Source organism: Gorilla gorilla, chromosome 12 (assembly GCF_029281585.2).
Source record: "Gorilla gorilla gorilla isolate KB3781 chromosome 12, NHGRI_mGorGor1-v2.1_pri, whole genome shotgun sequence".
In the NCBI taxonomy this organism is placed as follows: Eukaryota; Metazoa; Chordata; class Mammalia; order Primates; family Hominidae; genus Gorilla; species Gorilla gorilla.
In genome coordinates, this window is record NC_073236.2 from 35,160,385 (window position 1) to 35,177,923 (window position 17,539).

The window sequence follows — 17,539 nt, forward strand, 5'->3', positions numbered from 1 at the left end:
CAAGTTCTTAGAGACCTACAAAGAGACTCAGGCTCCCACACAACAATAGTGGGAGACATTAACACCCCATTGTCAATATTGGATCATCTAGGCAGAAAATTGACAAGAAAGGACTTGAACACAGCTGTGGATCAAGTGAATCTCATAGATATCTACAGAACTCTCCAACACAAAACAACAGACTATATATTATTCTCAGTGGCATATGACACTCTAAAATTGATCACAAAATTAGAATTAAAACACTCCTCAGCAAATGCAAAATAACTGAAATCATAACAATCTCTCAGACCACAGTGCAATCAAATTAGAACTCAAGATTAAGAAACTCACTCAAAACCACACAACTACATGGATATTGAACAACCTGCTCCTGAGTGACTTCTGGGTAAATAATAAAATTAAGGCAGAAATCAAGAAGTTCTTTGAAACCAATGAGAACAAAGAGACAATGTACCAGAATCTCTGGGAGGCAACTAAAGCGGTGTTAAGAGGTAAATTTATAGCACTAAATGCCCACATCATAAAGCTAGAAATATCTCAAATTGACACCCTAACATCACAACTAAAAGAACTAGAGAAGCAAGAGCAAACAAATCCAAAAGTTAGCAGAAGAGAAAAAAAAATGACTAAGATCAAAGTGGAACTGAAGGAGACAGAGACATGAAAAACCCTTCAAAAAAAAAAACAAAAAGAAATAAAACGTGTTAAAATAGCGAGAGATAAAGTCAAATTGTCTGTGTTTGCAGAAAATGTGATTCTATATCTAGAAAACCACATCGTCACAGCCCAAAACCTCCTTAAGCTGATAAGCAAGTTCAGCAAAGTCTGAGGATACAAAATCAATGTGCAAAAATCACAAGCATTCTTATACACCAGCAATAGACAATATTCTTCAATTCCTATACACCAACAATAGGCAAGAGAGCCAAATCATGAATGAACTCCCATTCACAATTGTTACAAAGAGAATAAAATACCTAGGAATACAGCTAACGATGGGTGTGAAGAACCTCTTCAAGGAGAACTACAAGCCACTGCTCAAGGAAATAAGAGAGGACACAAACAAATGGAAAAATATTCCATGCTCATGGGTGGGAAGAATCAATCTCATGAAAATGGCCATACTGCCCAAAGTAATTTATAGATTCAGTGCTATTCACATCAAACTACCATTGACATTCTTCACATAATTAAAAAAAACTACTTTAAATTTCATGTGCAACCAAAAAAGAGACTGATATTCGAGACAATCCTAAGCCAAAAGAACAAAGCTGGAGGCATCATGCTATATGACTTCAAACTATACTACAAGGCCACACTAATCAAAACAGCATGGTACTGATACCAAAACAGACACACAGACCAATGGAACAGAATAGAGATCTCAGAAATAAGACCACACATCTACAACCATCTGATCTTTGACAAACCTGACAAAAACAAGCAATGGGGGAAGGAATACCTATTTATTTATTTATTTATTTTGAGACAAAGTCTCACTCTGTCACCAGACTGGAGTGCAGCGGCATGATCTCAGCTCACTGCAACCTCTGCCTCCCGGATTCAAGCAATTCTCCTGCCTCAGCCTCCTGAGTAGCTGGGACTACAGGTTCGAGCCACCACGCCCAGCTAGTTTTTGTATTTTTAGTAGAGACGGGGTTTCACCATGTTGGCCAGGATGGTCTTGATCTCTTGACCTCAAGATCCACCCGCATCAGCCTCCCAAAGTGCTGAGATTATAGACATGAGCCACTGCACTTGGCCAGGATTCCCTATTTAAATGGTGCTGGGAAAACTGACTAGCCATATGCAGAAAACTGAAACTGGACCTCATCCTTACACCTTATGCAAAAATTAACTCAAGATGGGTTAAAAACTTAAATGTGCAACCCTGAACTGTAAAAAACCCTAGAAGAAAATCTAGGAAGTTCCATTCAGGACATAGGCATGAGCAAAGATTTTATGATGAAATCATCAATAGCAATTGCAACAGAAGCAAAAATTGATAAATGGGATCTAATTAAATGTAAGCACTTCTGCACAGGGAAAGAAACTATCATCAGAGTGAACAAGCAACCTACAGAATGGGAGAATATTTTTGCAATCTACCAATCTGACAAAGGTCTAATATCCAGAATCTACAAGGAACTTAAACAAATTTACAAGAAAATAACAACCCCATCAAAACATGGGCAAAGGCCATGAACAGACATTCTGAAAAGAAGACATTTATGCGTCTGACAAACATGAAAAAAAAAGCTCAGCATCAGTGTTTATTAGAGAAATGCAAATCAAAACCACAATGAGATACCATCTCATGCCAGTCAGAATGGCAATTATTAAAAAGTCAAGAAACAACAGATGCTAGAGAGGCTGTGGAGAAACAGGAGCACTTTTATACTGTTGGTGGGAACGTAAACTAGTTCAACCATTGTGGAAGACAGTGTGGCAATTTCTGGAGGATCTAGAAGCAGAAATACCATTTGACCCAGCAATCCCATTACTAGGTTTATATCCAAAGAAATATAAATCATTCTGTTTTAAAGATATATGCACACTTATGTTTATTGCAGCACTATTCACAATAGCAAAGACATGGAATCAGCCCCAATGTCCATCAATGATAGATTGGATAAAGAAAATGTGATACATATACACCATGGAATACTATGCAGCCATAAAAAGGAATGAGATCATGCCTTTTGCAGGGACATGGATGAAGCTGGAAGCCATAAACTTCAGCTAATTAACACAGGAACAGGAAACCAAACACCACATGTTCTCATAAGTGGGAACCGAACAATGAGAACACATGGACACAGGGAGGGGCAGAACACACACCGGAGCCTGTTGGGAAGCTAGGGGGAAGGAGAGCATCAAGATAAATAGCTAATGCACGTGGGACTTAATACCTAGGTGATAGGTTGATAGGTGCAGCAAACCACCATGGCACGTGTTTAACTGTGTAACAAACCTGCACATCCTGTACATGTATCCTGGAACTTAAAATAGAAAAGACAAAGAAGGATATTACATAATGGCAAAGGCTTCAATTCAACGAGAAGACCTAACTATCCTAAATATATATTCGTCCAATACAGGAGCACCCAGATTCATAAGTAAAGTTCTTAGAGATCTACAAAGTATGTTTCACAGTAATAGTGGGAGACTTCCACACTCCAATGACAGTATTAGACAGATCATTGAGGCAAAAAAATGAACAAAGATATTCAGGACCTGAACTCAACATTGGATCAAATGGATCTGATAGACCTTTACAGAACTCTGCACTCAAAAACAACAGAATATGCATTCCTCACATCATCATATGCCACATACTCTAAAATCAACCACATAATTGGACATAAAGCAATCCTCGGCAAATGCAAAACAACTGAAATCATACCAAACACACACTGAGATCACAGTGCAATAAAAATAGAAGACTAAGAAAATTGCTGAAAATCATGCAATTACATGGAAATCAATCAACATGCTCCTGAATGACTTTTTCATAAATAATGAAATTAAGGCAGAAATCAAGAAGTTCTTTGAAAATAATGAGAACAAAGTTACAACATACTAGAGCCTCTGGACACAGCTAAGACAATGTTAGGAGGGAAATTTATAGCACTAAATCCCACATCAAAAAGTTAGGAAGAACTCAAATTAATAATCTAACATCACAACTGAAAGAACTAGAGAAGCAAGACAAAACCCCAAAGCTAGAGGAAGACAAGAAATAACTGAATATCTGAGCTGAACTGAAAGAAACCGAGACATGAAAAAAAAATTCAAAAGATCTACGAATTCCAGGTAGGTTTCTTGAAAATATTAATAAGAAAGTCTGCTAGCAGACTAATACAGAGGATGATTGAAAGAAACACAATTAGAAATGACAAAGGGAATGTTACCACTGACCCCACAGAAATAGAAACAACCATCAGAAACTACTGCAAACACTTCTGTGCATACAAGCTAGAAAACTTCAAAGAGATGGATAAATTCATGGACAAATACACCCTCCCACAACTGAGCCAGGAAGAAATTGATTTGCTGAACAGACCAATAACAAGCTCCGAAATTGAATCAGTAATAAATAACCTACCAACCAAAAAAAACCCAGAACATGATGGATTCCCAGTCATATTCTACTAGAAATACAAAGAAGAGCTGGTACCATTTTTACAGGAACTATTTGAAAATATTGAGGAGGAGAAACTCCTCCCCAACTCATTCTATGAGGCCAACATCATCTTGATACCAAAATCTGGCAGACACACACACACACACACACACACACACACACACACACTTCAGGCCAATACCCTCGATGAACATCAGTGCAAAAATCCTCAACAAAATACTGGCAAACCAAATCCAGCAGCACATCAAAAAGTTAATCCATCATGATCAAGTATGCTTCATCCCCAGGACGGAAGGTTGCCTCAACATACACATATCAATTAATCTGATTCATCACATAAACAAAACTAAAGATAAAAACCATGTGGTTATCTCAATATAAGCAGAAAAGGCTTTCAATAAAATTCAATGCCTCTCCATATTAAAAACTCTAAAATATCTGGGTATTGAAGAAACATAGCTCAAAATGATGAGCTGTTTTTGTATCAGTGTCATGCTGTTTTGGTTACTGTAGCCCTGTAGTATAGTTTGAAGTTGGGTAACATGATGCCTCCAGCTTCGTTCTTTTTGCTGAGGATTGCTTGGCTATTAGGGCTCTTTTTTTTGGTTCCATATGAATTTTGAAATAGTTTGCTCTAGTTCTGTGAGGAATGCCATTGGTAATTTAATAGGGATAACTTGCATCTGTAAATTACTTTGGGCAGTATAGCCATTTTAATGACATTAATTCTTCCTATCCATGAGCATGAAATGTTTTTCCGTTTGTTTGTGTCTTCTCTGATTTCTTTGAGCAGTGTTTTGTAATTCTTCTAGAGATCTCCTAGAGATCTTTCACCTCCCTGGTTAGCTGTATTCCTAGGTATTTTATTTTTTCTGTGTGTAGCAATTATGAATGGGATTGTGTTCTTCATTTGACTCTCTGCTTGACTTGATGTATAGGACTGCTAGTAATTTTTGCACATTGATTTTGTATGCTAAGACTTTGCTAAAGTTTATCAGCAGAAGCAGCTTTGGGGCCAAGACTATGGGGTTTTCTAGATATAGAAACATGTCATCTGTAAACAGAGACAGTTTGACTTCCTGTCTATTCCTCTCTTCCCTCCTCTGTTTGGATGCCCTTCCAGTTTTGCACATTCAGTGTAATGTTGGCTGTGGGTTTGTCATGGCTAGCTCTCATCTTTTGGCACTTCCGACTAGAAGGGCAAGAGGGGCCAGTGTTGTTGTTACCTGAAAGGTAAGTGCAGCCCACAAAAATGCAGTGAAGAAGAAGACATATGCATGTGTTTAAGTTAATACAATTGAGATATATTTAGCAGACAGAATCAATAGAGTTGATGAGTGACTGACTGGATGTGTGGGGAGTTTATATCACTCCCAGGTTTTTGACTTGGGCAACTGGGCACTCATGAAGGAAAAAGAGGATCCAGGGAGAGGAACTTTTCTGAGGACTGGGGTAGGGCTGAACAGCTGCATTCGAGACTGGTGGAGGGTGGGCTGGGCATGGGATGCACAAATGGAAATTCCACTGGGTCTGCGGCTCACACATAGGCATGACCAGCATAGAGATAGAGAGGCCCCAGTGCTGCTGAGTAACTGTGATTCCCCAAGTGATGGCATCAGCTGAGAAGAGAAGGAAGCCCATGTGAGGACACTGAAGGAGTGAGCAGACAATAAGAAGCCCACAGAAGACAGAGAAGGAACTAGAGGGAGAAGCCAAGGCAGGCATGTGTGGTAACATATAGGAACTGAGGGAGAGGACATTTCAAGATGGAGGGGATGCCATACAACAGGACTATGTGATGGTTTTTGGCTGTGTCCATAGGAAGTCACAACAGGCAAGGGAAAGAAACCAGAACCCAGTCATGGAGTTAAGAAGTGAGTCAGAGAGGAGATGGGTAGGGACAGTGAGGTAAGGCCTCTTTTTAAGGAAGTTTGGCTGAAGGATAGACTAGCTGGACATATGCTGGCTGTGTGGGGTAGAGGGAGGAATGATGGAGGGTAGGAGAGCCTTGAGCCTGCGAGAAGAGTCTCCTAGAATAGAGAAGCTGAGGTTAAAGTTGTGGAAGACAGTGGGGATAACTGAGTGACAGATAATCAGGAGAAGAAAAGGAGATCCAGAATCATGACAGAGAGATGACCTTTGCCAAGAGCACAGCCGTCTTTCACTGTCACAGAGAGGTAGGACAAAACGATTGGTGTTCAAGAATTGGTTTGTAGCACAATATTTCAACTATGTCCTTTAAAAAGTTTCTCCACAGACACTACCCAAAGCGGTCCTTCACTACAGTGGCAGACAGACCTGAAAATTTTCATCTGAAGCAGCAGAGTGAACTGCAGAGTCAGGTAATTTCTAGAAGGCTTGCTTTGTTCCATTGAAACTGAGGATTATTCATGAGGCCAGTCTTCTGAGATTTCTGTCATTTCTCTCATGCCAGGTCACCAACCAGTGTGGAGGCGAAAAGCGGGCCTCTCTGGGGATTCCAGGTGGAAGTGTTGGACATCTGTACTATTCCTGGTCTCGAATCATCCTGATATTCTTCATTTTGTTATTCACATTGGACCAGGGTGAGGAAATGAGTTCTGGTCAGAGTCAATGTTTCCCAACAATGTTGATTTATTTGGTCCTAAATATTTAAACACATCTTATAAATAGCTTTTCCACACCACATATATAGGGAAAAACAGGGAGTTAACTTGGCCCAGCAGCACTGTTTGTGGGGCTAACACCCTGTCTGTGTATCTCACACCAACCCTAAGCTTTGTTTCCCTCCTGTCGCTTTGCTCCTATTTCTTTCATGTGAAAGAATGTTCATTTTCTTTGAAAATGAGCTCATTTCCTCATTTTCTTTCCATATTTCAGCAGGAACAAAGATCACCACAACTGGCTCCCCTTCAACTATGTTAGATGGCAACTTGCCTTCAGTATGGTGAAACACATCAGTTAAGACTGGGGTTGTGCATGGCAGGACTTTCTACAAGGACACCCAGTCTCCTTAATAAACATGAGATGCTCTCTTTCCAGAATTTCTCTTGCCTGACACAGCATAGGAAGATGCTGAACGGCCACACAGTGACCCATTGGTCAGTGGTGACGTAAGGAGGTCGGAGGGGAGGAGTGAGGAGAAGTAGGGAAGACTAGGTGGTTGTAGGCCTCCTTCATCTGTTCATTGGCTGTGGCATTAGGCCAGCTACTCTTTGCACTTCTGTAAAGTGAGACGGTCGATCTTGTCTGCCTCTCTAGAGGATGGCTGCAGGTGTCAAATGGGGTAGTTAGGTGGGAGGGCATGTCACAAAGTTAAAAAATATGACTTTGGAGGCTTGTTATATTGATGAGGATTATAATCCCTGAGAATTCCTGGTATGAAGAAGGGAAAAGAAGATAATTTGTGAAAGAAATAAGTGTCCAGTTACTAGTCTTTGAAAAGGGTCTGTCTGTAGCTCTTCTTAATGAGAATAGGCAGCTTTCAGTTGCTCAGTGTCAGATTTCCTTAGTGGTGTATCTAATCACAGGAAAGATTGTGGTTCCCTCCAGTCTCTTTCTGGGGGACTTGAGCCCACTTCTCATTTCATTTAATTCGAGGAAATAGAACTCAAAGTACAATTTACTGTTGTTTAACAATGCCACAAAGACATGGTTGGGAGCTATTTTTTGATTTGTGTAAAATGCTGCTTTTGTGTGCTCATAATGGTTCCAAAAATTGGGTGCTGGCTAAAGAGAGATACTGTTACAGAAGCCAGCAAGAAGACCTCTGTTCATTCACACCCCCGGGGGTATCAGGAATTGACTCCAGTGTGTGCAAATCCAGTTTGCCTATCCTCTCAAGTTAGGGATAATCGGATAATTCTGGAGAAGTACACATTGAAAACTAGAACTAAGCCAAGCAATTAAATACGTTTCCTGCCTATTACATGCCTTGGTACTGTGCAAAAGAGCTCACAGGGCATCTGAGGAAAGATCACTAACACACACCTCAAATGACTGTGTCTGATTTCCTAGGAGGACTCAGAAAGGGAGTGATCACTGTGGATTGGACTGGATAGTGCCTCATGCTGGAGGTGGGCTTTGAATGGAGCCTTGAAGATCGAGAAAAAGTGATATAAACACTGGCTCCTTCCTTTTGAAGGGATGCCACACTCTTTGGGCTTAGTGGTTATAGATGCCTTTAGCGCAGCCCAGGAGCAAGCATTTATTGTCTACCTATCACGTGCTTGGCTTTGGAAATGCAAATAAAAAAGGAGGTCACTATTTTACGAAAGGATGATTTTATTCTACCTGATGTAGCCAGCTGCAAGCTTCAGAAGGCAGCACATACAATAATGACGGGCTGGTGAGATGAGAGCTAATGGAGAGATGTACAAAGTGCCATGGGATCACCAAGCAGTGGTCAGGTGAAGGCATCTGATTTTCTTTAAGATCTTGCTCAAATGTCATCTCCTCTAGAAGAAAATGTAGGGCTTCATCAGTCAGACAACATGGGGAAATTGATCTCAGTTCAAGAAACATGTATTGATTATCTAATACATTCAAGCAGTTGTGCACTGGGGATAGAAAAATATTATCATCATCATCATCATCATCATCATCATCATCAACATCATCAACAACAACAATCTTGCTGTATGCCAGGCACATAATTTTACATGTATTATCTCATTTAATCTCAAACAACTTTATGCTATAGGTGTTTATTATTATCCCTATTTAGATGAAACATTTAACCTTCAGAGAATTTAAATAAGTTGCACTTGCAAGCTTAGCAGGTGAGGAATCAAATTTGGAATAGGACCTAGATCAGTGATCCCCTAGATCTACAATCTTAACCAGTACCCTGTTCTCTCTGCTTAGAGAGCACCTAGAGAAAATCTGTAAGCAAATAATCACAAAACAAGGGATGACACAATATATGTAAATGTAGGATTTTACAGTAAGTGGAAGAAGGAAGAAGGTCATTATTTACTTTTTCTGGGTGAGAGATGAAAACACTTCTGCAAGAATATTTCCAATTTCACCAAAGTATGGGAAGATATTTATCCTAATAACAATACTCAGTAATGGTATTTGATTTAATTTCAGCCTAGTACATGATTTGATTCTAAAACAGAACATTTCCTTAGAATTTCAATATCTGGAATTCTATAGCTCAATGGTTTTGGTGGAAAATTGACTATTAATATTTTATATACTTCTTTTGATAGTTTTGGGGCTAAGTGAATCAAATCTATTCATAACTCTAAGTTTTCAAATTCTGAAATCTTTTAGAGTTGTTTAGTTAAAACTGGTTCTTTTCTTCCAGTTCATTAGCTTACCAAATGAGCCAAAATAAAGAAAAAACAAAAATTTATTTTCAGTCCGATATAGAGAGTTATTTATAGTTACATGGTGCTATCTCTTCCTTTAAAAACATTTCTTCTTTCTTTTTTTCTCCCTCTCTCTTTTTGAGGGGACTATAAACACTGCCAGTATTTTTTGCCTAAAGGGTAAATCCTCTTAAACTCTTTTGGGATCTATATTATGTGCCAGATGGTCATAAGAAAATTATGTGAGATACTGGTGAATAAACAAGCAAACCAGAAGCTAGGTTTTCAGAATAGATGCTAGCCAGTAGTTCACAGGCATTATCCAGCAACTGGTGGGGATCTACTTGGCCAGCCCGTGACCACTGAGATGTGAACTTCCCTGGACCTTGGCAGTCAAGAGGGAGAGAGGCAGAGAAAGCTCCATTATCATCACTAATTCCCTTTTGACCACACGTGACAGCATGACCTGCTTCAAAGAAATAAGATAAATGGTGGTTAGGTGCCCCCACAGGCCCACAGTAGCCCATTCAACAAAGAGCAAAAGTAAAACTACTCCTGATGGATTTAGCGACATCATAGTTCACTTGTGAGGCAACAGGCTTTTATTGCTTGCTTTGGGACTGGCTTCTTCTCATTTTCTGTAGGAAAGTGAGCCTACCTGACTTAGAAACAAAATTTTGGAACACAAACCCTTTGTAAGTTGGGAGATCCCTAAACTAAAATTTCAAGTGAGATGAAAAGCCCCTTGAGAAAGAAATTTCTGGCTGGGCATGGTGGCTGATACCTCTAATTCCAGCACGTTGGAAGGTTGAGGCAGGAAGATCACTTGAGGCCAGGAGTTTGAGACCAGCCTAAGCAACATAGGGAAACGCCTGTGATATAGTTTGGATCTGTGTCCCCACCCAAATCTCATGTTGAACTGTAATCCCCAGTGTGGTAGGTGGGGTCTGGAGGGAGGTGACTGGATTAGGAGGGTGGATTTCTCATGAATGGCTTAGTACTATCTCCTTGGTACTCCTCATGATAGCAGGTGAGCTCTCGCAAGATCTGGTTGTTTAAAAGTGTGTGGTATCTCCCCCCTCACTCTTGTTCCTGCTTTCACCATGTGACATGCCTGCTCCCGCTTCACAATCTGCCAGTAAATTGTGGCAGGTTATGAGTGTGTGTAATTTATGAGTGCTGATAGGATGAAAGATAGAAAATGATTTTAGATAGAAAGAAAATCATTCTGGAAGCTTTGAGTCTTCCTTCTGTAATCTATGTTGGTTCTTTTTTAACATCCCCTGTTTCAGCACTTACTGACCTGGAGTCTGTCTCACAATGACTAAATGTAATATGAGATTCTAGGATGTACACTAGAACAGAAAATGGAAACTAAATAAAAACTGAGGAATTCTGAACAAGTATGGTCTTTAGATAATAATAAGATAACAATATTGATGCCTTAATTGTAATGAATGCACCACACTAATATAAAATTTTAGTAATAGAGAAAGCAGAGTTTGGGTACTTACCAGGAATATTATACTATTTTCACAATGTTTCTGTAAACCTTAAAGTGTTCAAAAATTAAAATTTTATTGAAGTCAATTGCAATATATAAGATTAATTGAACCCAAATTGTGGAAAATATAACTTCTGTTATAATGTTCCTTGGAAGCTTCTAAAGACAAGGCCTTTCTTTTCTATTTTTAGTAGAAATGACACGTATTTTCAAGTCAAACTGTTAATACGTGACAATATTTGCAGTACCGAAAGCTTAATAACTTATAGATTCATGGTAATGAAAAGCAAAGCATAGTGTTGTTTTTGGTTTTGGAATACTGTATGAAATATGTAGTCTTTTTTTTTTTTTTAAGATGGATTCTCACTCATTTGCCCAGGCTGGAATGCAGTGGGATGGTCTCAGCTCACTGCAACTTCTGCCTTCTGAGTTCAAGCAATTCTTCTGTCTCAGCCTCCCCAGTAGCTGGGACTACAGGCATGTGCCACCATACCTGGCTAATTTTTTTTTTTTTTTTTTTTTTGTATTTTGAGTAGAGATAGGGTTTCACCATTTTGGCCAGGCTGGTCTCGAATTCCTGACCTCAGGTGATCTGCCCGCCTTGGCCTCCAAAATTGCTGGGACTACAGGCATGAGCCACGGTGCCTGGCCAAAACATGTAATCTCTTATTCAAGATTTATAATAACAGTTATGTGATACTCAGTAAGGGATGGTGATCTACATAAAATAAAAGGCCAGGCACAGGGGCTTATGCCTGTAATCTCAGCATTTTGGGAGGCCAAGACACGAGGACTGCTTGAGTTCAAAACCAGCTTTGTCAGCATAGTGAGACCTCATCTGTACAAAAAAAATCAAAAACATTAGCTGGGGGTGGTGTCACACACTGGTAGTCCCAGATATTTGGGAGGATGAGGTAGGAGGATCCTACCTGAGCCTGGAAGACAAAGGCCACTGCACTTCAGCCTGGGTGACAAAGTAGGATCCTATCTCAAAATAGATAGATAAATAGATAGATCAATGTTATTTATCTCAATATTTGAAAGAAAAGTTGAAAAACCTCCGAGCTCAACTAAGAATCAGTTTCTAGAATAAACAGAAGTATAAATCATTATACCTCTTTACTTTAAAAATATTACAGACATTATAAGTATTTTAATAACAAAAAATCAAATACTTTATATATGCTTTGTAATCTGTCCTTTACAAAATCATTTAACCTTTATGACAGGAGCTACTATGGTGCTCATTCCACAGATGAGGTGCTGAGGTTTAGTGAACTGAATAGCTTGTTCACAGACAGTTGGAGACAGAGACTCAGTTTGCCCATACAAAGATAATTTTAACCAATAGCATTTTACAATAGAATATCATAATACCTATGAATTCTAAAAACATTTTATTCCAATCTCTCTTTTAATATTAGCACCTCTTCTTGACTCTACCACCAAAATTATCTTCCTAATCTCTCTTACCCTGTAAATTTCTGTGTGTGTGTGAGTGTGTGTGTGTGTGAGAGAGAGATAGAGACAGGGAAAGAGTGGATTTACCAAAAAATAAGATAGGAAGGTTGTCATAACATCTTCCCTTTTATTTCTCAATTCTGAAGTCCCCATTTTCATCCCTGGGAGAGTTGTTCTAGGATAGGGTAGCTAAAGGAACAGAGAAAATCAGAGTAATGGAATTAGCTAAAAGGGAAAGTGGCGACCTGAAGACCAAACACTAAAGAAGGGGCCAGTGAATGGCAAAGAAAGTGGAGAGCAAAACATGCAGGTAGATGTGGTCCTAGTTAGTGAAGGCCCAGAGGCTGGAGGGTAAACCCATGCAAGGGTGAAGTTTAATACAGTGAAAATATAAGTAAGATGGGAGACCTACCACAGAGAACCAACACTTGGCATGTTTCTGATGACAGTGTTTAGATTGCAGTGGTTCTAAAAATTAAGAGATTTTGGAATTGGCATTCCATGTGACTTTAAAAGATAAATGATAAAGTAAATGTTTTATTCAGCTCTCTCTCTCCCTCCCCGCCCACCTTTTTCCCTCCATTCTTCTGTTTTTAATGGGGATGTTTAAAATCCAATCTCACATTAATTTTTTCTTAAGTGTAAATAATGGGAAAACTTCACTTCGAGAGGGGACTCCTCAGTAGACCTCCATAATTTCCTGGCTTTTACTGCCAGTTAGTCATCAGGAATAGCCATGGCTAAGAGAGTACCAACTGGGCAAGCCAGTGAATTATACCAGTGCATCTCAGATTTACTGATTTGTTTAACTTTTGTTTTTTGTTCTTTTTTTTTTTTTCAGAGATAGAATCTGACTATGTTGACCAGGCTGGTCTTGAACTCTTGGCACCCAAGCGATCCTTTTGCCTGGAATCCCAAAGTGTCAGATTTACTGAAGAACATTTCATTGTAATTACTTTTTATACTTTATAGGTCAAGAGCTCTGTTTTAAAGACAAAATTTATTGAATATACTTTTTCAAACAAAGTTTCATGTTCTAATCATTGTCTGATTTCAGCATTAAATGAAACACAGTAAAGAAAGTTGGGCTGATGTTGTTGGTGGTGGTTGTTTTTGTATTCTGATTACAGAACTGTATTTTGAGTGGGCTGAACATAGAGTAAATGCATCCTCAGCTGCTGGTCTAGAAACTGTTTTTCCATGAGTGAACCTGCACATTGGGGATGGTGGGTCGGGGCTGTGAGTCCAGAGAGTTAAGCAGTAACCCCAAAGATTTTAACTGGGATCCAGAACAGCTTTTATCATCGCTCTTCTTTATGTCTATATTTATCTTTAGTAATTGTACCATATGCTGCGTTTTCCACTGGTTACATAGGTAAGCCTAGTCCTCCCCACAACATTCTTATACCAATGATGGTGACAATATGCTGTATTTCTTTTGTATCAACTCCTTACTTACTGTAGCTACTCAAATTGTACTAAGACCACTGGTACTAATCTGCAAACTAATTTTGAAGTACCTGGAAGTACGGATTTGAAAACCTTTTATAGCAATCTGACATTGCCACAATATTTTACATTTTACAGAAAATAAAAGTCTTTCACTCTGGGTAGTTTGAAAAGCACCACTGCAGAGAAAATAGTTGACACTTCACAAATGCTTATTTGATTTTCCTGAAGGTGATAAGTAAATTAGATATTCTATAATATGTTATCTTTAACACAAAAATTAAAGTAACTATTTAAACAATTAAATAACAGAAATTCAGATTCATGGTAAAATCAAAGAATATAAACTAAAAATTCCCTATATTTTCTGAGAAAATATAAATAAATATATTTTCTGAGAAAATATAAATAAATATATTTTCTGAGAAAATATAAATAAATATATTTTCTGAGAAAATATAAATAAAATTTCCCTACATTTTCTGAGCTTGAGTAACTCTTTAACAAAATGTTGACATAGATAAGCACTTCGGCATTCATGGATAAGCATACTTTCATAAAATCTGAAGAAAAATATATTTGATAATTCCAATGCCTGTCTCAGAGCTACTTTTTCTGCTGGTACCTCTGACTGGAATGCTTTTTCTCTCAACTCATACTTTTAAATTCTAGCCCCCTTTCAGGATCCAAATGCTCCATTTTGTAGAACATGTTTATTAAAATAGTTTATACTCTCTTCTTGTATTATTATATGATGCCTTAATTCATGGCAACTTGTTAATATGTCATATTTCCTCTTAAGCTTCTTAAGACAGAGACCATTTATTATCACTTTGTATATTTTTAATCTTTCCCAGAATAGGTGCTCTATAAATGGTTACTCAGCATTACATCATTAAATAAGGCAACATAATGTAATTTTCACTATTAATAATGACTGCATTAGCAGGGCAAGGGCTCTGAGGTATTTGTCTGACAAGCATTCAAAATTGCTAGCCAATGTTAGAACTAGAAATTTTGGAAAAGGTAGTGAGGTCAAGTCGTTGACTGACCTTGGCTTTACTCACATATACTCTAACCAGATGGATACACATCAGAGCCTCAGAGTCTCTGAGTTTAAATGGGCCATAGGCACCACCTAAACTAATAGTCAAACCGGAAAAAGTATATGAGGACACTTGGAAGATGTATTGAGTTGTTAACCTAAAAGTTAAGAGAACTAAGAATCTAAATGGTGGTTGCTTAAGAAAAATACCATCTCACAAAAGAATACTCCTAACCACTACTGCAAAAAACACACTTTTGGGGAAAATAGACCCATATGGTTTGTATACATTTTCAAATATCTAAAAGTGACTTGGGCTTGACATGTAGTTCTAAATGCTTCTGTTAGATTTCCAATTTATCTCTGTTTTGGTACCAGTACCATGCTGTTTTGGTTACTGTAGCCTTGTAGTATACTTTGAAGTCAGGTAGCGTGATGCCTCCAGCTTTGTTCTTTTGGCTTAGGATTGACTTGGCAATGCGGGCTCTTTTTTGGTTCCATATGAACTTTAAAGTAGTTTTTCCGAATTCTGTGAAGAAAGTCATTGGTAGCTTGATGGGGATGGCATTGAATCTATAAATTACCTTGGGCAGTATGGCCATTTTCACAATGTTGATTCTTCCCATCCATGAGCATGGAATGTTCTTCCATTTGTTTGTGTCCTCTTTTATTTTGTTGAGCAGTGGTTTGTAGTTCTCCTCGAAGAGGTCCTTTACGTCTCTTGTGACTTGGATTCCTAGGTATTTTATTCTCTTTGAAGCAATTGTGAATGGGAGTTCACTCATGAATTGGCTCTCTGTTTGTCTGTTATTGGTGTATACGAATGCTTGTGATTTTTGCACATTGATTTTGTATCCTGAGACTTTGCTGAAGTTGCTGATCAGCTTAAGGAGATTTTGGGCCGAGACAATGGGGTTTTCTAGATACACAATCATGTCATCTGCAAACAGGGACTATTTGACTTCCTCTTTTCCTAATTGAATACCCTTTATTTCTTTCTCCTGCCTGATTGCCCTGGCCAGAACTTCCAACACTACGTTGAATAGGAGTGGTGAGAGAGGGCATCCCTGTCTTATGCCAGTTTTCAAAGGGAATGCTTCTAGTTTTTGCCCATTCAGTATGATATTGGCTGTGGGTTTCTCATAAATAGCTCTTATTATTTTGAGATACGTCCCATCAGAGATATAGACCAATGGAACAGAACAGAGCCCTCAGAAATAATACCACACATGTACAACCATCTGATCTTTGACAAACCTGACAAAAACAAGAAATGGGGAAAGGATTCCCTATTAAATAAATGGTGCTGGGAAAACTGGCTAGCCATATGTAGAAAGCTGAAACTGGATCCCTTCCTGACACCTTATACAAAAATTATTTCAAGATGGATTAAAGACTTAAATGTTAGACCTAAAACCATAAAAACCCTAGAAGAAAACTTAGGCAATATCATTCAGTATATAGGCATGGGCAGGGACTTCATGTCTAAAACACCAAAAGCAATGGCAACAAAAGCCAAAATTGACAAATGGGATCTAATTAAACTAAAGAGCTTCTGCACAGCAAAAGAAACTACCATCAGAGTGAACAGGCAACCTACAAAATGGGAGAAAATTTTTGCAATCTACTCATCTGACAAAGGGCTAATATCCAGAATCTACAAAGAACTCAAACAAATGTACAAGAAAAAAACAAACAACCCCATCAAAAATTGGGCAAAGGATATGAACAGACACTTCTCAAAAGAAGACATCTATGCAGCCAACAGACACATGAAAAAATGCTCATCATCACTGGCCATCAGAGAAATGCAAATCAAAACCACAATGAGATACCATCTCACACCAGTTACAATGACGATCATTAAAAAGTCAGGAAACAACAGGTGTTGGAGAGGATGTGGAGAAATAGGAACACTTTTACACTGTTGGTGGGACTGTAAACTAGTTGAACCATTGTGGAAGACAGTGTGGTGATTCCTCAAGGATCTAGGACTAGAAATACCATTTGATCCAGCCAACCCATTACTGGGTATATACCCAAAGGATTGTAAATCATGCTGCTATAAAGACACATGCACACGTATGTTTATCGCGGCACTATTCACAATAGCAAAGACTTGGAACCAACCCAAATGTCCAACAATGATAGACTGGATTAAGAAAATGTGGCACATATACACCATGGAATACTATGCAGCCATAAAGAATGATAAGTTCATGTCCTATTTAGGGACATGGATGAAGCTGGAAACCATCATTCTCAGCAAACTATCACAAGGAAAAAAAACCAGACACCACATGTTCTCACTCATAGGTGGGAATTGAACAATGGGAACACTTGGACACAGGGTGGGGAACATCACACACTGGGTCCTGTTGTTGGGTGGAGGTATGGGGGAGGGATAGCATTAGGAGATATACCTAATGTAAATGATGAGTTAATGGGTGCAGCACACCAACATGGCACATGTATACATATGTAACAAACGTGCACGTTGTGCACATGTACCCTAGAACTTAAAGTATAATAAAAAATGTATACATTAAAAAATAACAAAAAAGTGCTAATTGTAAAAAACAACAAAAAAAGGATTTCAAATTTAGTTTGAACCTTCAATGTATACCTTAAGC

At 38.6% G+C, this 17,539-nt stretch overlaps 1 protein-coding gene across 8 annotated transcripts in view; it reads left to right on the forward strand.

The window, feature by feature from the left end:
• LOC101125154 (ankyrin repeat domain-containing protein 36C) overlaps positions 1–13,504 on the forward strand; it is a 156,667-nt gene extending 143,163 nt beyond the window's left edge. For all 8 annotated transcript variants that reach the window (XM_063695574.1, XM_063695578.1, XM_063695577.1 and 5 more), the window contains 3 exons: positions 6,397–6,492; positions 6,585–6,714; positions 13,254–13,504. The gene's annotated coding sequence lies outside the window, so the exon portion shown is untranslated. The remainder of the gene's footprint in view (positions 1–6,396; positions 6,493–6,584; positions 6,715–13,253) is intronic.
• Positions 13,505–17,539: the final 4,035 nt, after the last annotated feature.